We start from the raw sequence: 2870 nt of genomic DNA, 5'->3' as shown, positions 1-2870 counted from the left end.
TGGTGCACTAGTGCATCCACAAGTGTCACTCTAGTTAACTAAAGATTCCCTCATCAGAAACTCATGCATGTCGATTCTAAGAAAGACCCAGTTGAGACTAGAGTACAAGGACAGTGTACTATCAGTTGTATTATTTACTAGAGTGTAAATATCATGCATGCATCAAAGATTGATCCTATATTTGGATTGCATAGTTTTGGAAGCATAAATTCCCTTTAAATACGAGCTATTCATCCTAGGAATTACGCAAAAAATTAGGGGCTTGGAGAGCTGCATAATTGGCTAAAGTGTTGGCCAAGGGCTAGCTTGTGAGCTGAGAGAGTTGAGCATACTTGTGAGAAATTGTTCTAGTGAGAACAAGCTTTGTATCTTCACTCATATTTCTGATATATGCAATACAGATAGCGGGGTTTTGAGCAATGGATTTCCCCAGATACATATTGTTTTATGTGCCATTGATTTGTCTTCTTCTTGTTCATATTGTTTTCATCGATCTATTGGCTTCCGCTGGTTGAAAGTAGAAGTAGATTTTTGTCCTATGTTGTAGTACATTGCATGAGCTTGTGAATCTACATGATTTTCTACATGGTATCGGAGCTGAGAACAGTATACTAGAGGAGATTTTGAAGTTTTGAGTTTTGGGTTACAGGTGAAATTCGAATTTGCACTACATACTTCAGGATCGGGAGATGGCGTTCTACAGTTTGCGGCTTGAATATGCCTTGAAAGGCAGCTCAAATTTCATAGATTGGAGGGACGGAATGGAGGTTGTGCTAGAGGATATTGGCTTGAAGGAATTCGTTGATCAAGAAATTCCTAAGCGAGCAGCATCAGATGCACAAAAAATTGGCCAAATGGAAGAAGTGTGTGGCGAAGGCGAGGCAGATAATCCTTGAGGGAGTTCGAGGCCACATTGTCTTAAGTATCCATGGCAAGGAAACTTTGTATGCTATGTGGAAAACATTGACGGACTTGTATCGAAACAACAGTGACTAAAGTAAATTGGCATTGAAGGAAAAACTTCGAAAAATCAAAATGGAGAAAGGTGATACGATTCCAAAATACTTGACCAAGTTCACTCAGTGTCGTGATGAACTTGGAAGTGTTGGAATCACAGTTGCCGAGGATGATATGGTGATTCTTACTCTTTTAGGATTCCCAAAGAGTTGGCATAGTTATAAGGACTCTGCCAATGGTCGGGAGAAGCTGCCAAATTAGGAATGGTTATGGTCGGATTTGATGCAGGAGGAGATCAGGAGGAACATCAAGGATGGTTCTTCATCAAAGACTAATGATGAAGAGAACTGTGCCTCAACGATTATGGCGAAGAAGGGGAAAGGGAAATCTTCACATTCCAAATCGGATTCTTATCATGGAGGTAAGAAGAAAGACATGATGAAAGTTAAGTGCTTTCATTGTCATGGGCTAGGCCATTTTTCTACAAATTGTCCACTCAAGAAGTCCAAGAAGAAGTCCTTAGGAGGAGCGGCGGGTGAGGCTTTGGCCTCTCAATTCAAATTGGACTTTTCCATCATTGCATGCACGGTGTCATCAATGATGGGAAGTGTATGGTACTTAGACAGTGGAGCTTCATTCCACATGACTGGAGTCAAAGAGTTATTCAGTGACCTAGAGGAGAAAGATCTCCAGATGCATATCGAGATGGGTGACAATTGGAAGTATAGTGTTACTGGATTGGGCATGATTACTTTTTAGAGGGAGCATGGGGCTCCACTCACCTTGAAGAATGTTATGTATGTGCCCAGGCTGAAGAAGAACTTGGTATCTGTTGCCACGCTTGAGGATAGAGGCTATGATGTGATTTTCTCGAAAGGAAAGGTGTTGCTTCGACACATAGCCATGGGTCAAGTAAAGAAGATAGGGATTCAAGTGAAGAATCTATATAAGATGGAGGTAGAGGAGTGTGATTCTTTGAGCAAAAAAGTAGAAAGGGTGCAGAGCTGAGACATTGGCGAGTTGTGGCATAGGCGATTGGGCCACTTGCATCATCGGGATTTGAATATATTGTAGCAGATCTCTACCGGTCTTCCCAAAGGTACGCTTGAGCAAGTTGATACATGCAAGGGGTGTATTTTGAGAAAATACACCATGTCTTCCTTTCAAAATAGAGACAGTCAAGCAGAGGATATTCTATAGTGAGTCCATTTAGAAGTGTGTGGACCATTATCAACAGCATCCACAACCAAACACAGGTATTATGTTATATTTGTTGATGACTTTTCTGGAAAATATTGGATTTTTTCATGCAGAAAAAGGATCAAGCTTTCACAAATTTTGTGAGTTTAAAGCATTGGTGGAGAAAGAGTTGGGGAAGAAGGTTAAATCTCTATGTAGTGATAACGGTGGTGAGTATGTCTCAAACGATTTTAAGAACGTTTGTGCAGCGGAAGGGATTAAAGGGGATTTGACGACACCCCTTAACCCTCAATAGAATGGGGTGGATGAGAGGAAGAACAGAAGCATAGTAGGGGCAGCGAGGGTGATGTTGCATGATCAGGGCCTACTACTATACTTGTGGGCTAAGGCATGCAACACACTTGTTTATGTTCAGAACCTTAGCCCACATCGGATACTTGAGATGTAGACATCATAGGAGGTTTATTCCGGTAAGAGGCCATATGTTGGTCACTTCAGGATTTTTGGGTCATCGGTATATTGCCGTGTGACCAAATATGCATGGAAGAAGCTTGAGCCGACAACAGAGTTGGGGATATTTGTGGGGTACACTGATACATCTCACAACTATCGGGTGTACTTTCCAACCAGCAGGATGACAGTGGTTCGCAGGGATGTCAGATTCGATGAGGAGAAGGCCATGCGAGTTTCCCTTGAGAGGGAGCTTGAGCTAC

Source organism: Pinus tabuliformis, chromosome 1_2 (assembly GCF_031772625.1).
Source record: "Pinus tabuliformis cultivar Carrire ecotype Pingquan chromosome 1_2, CPIR1, whole genome shotgun sequence".
Lineage (NCBI taxonomy): Eukaryota > Viridiplantae > Streptophyta > Pinopsida > Pinales > Pinaceae > Pinus > Pinus tabuliformis.
This window is presented reverse-complemented; position numbering follows the sequence as displayed.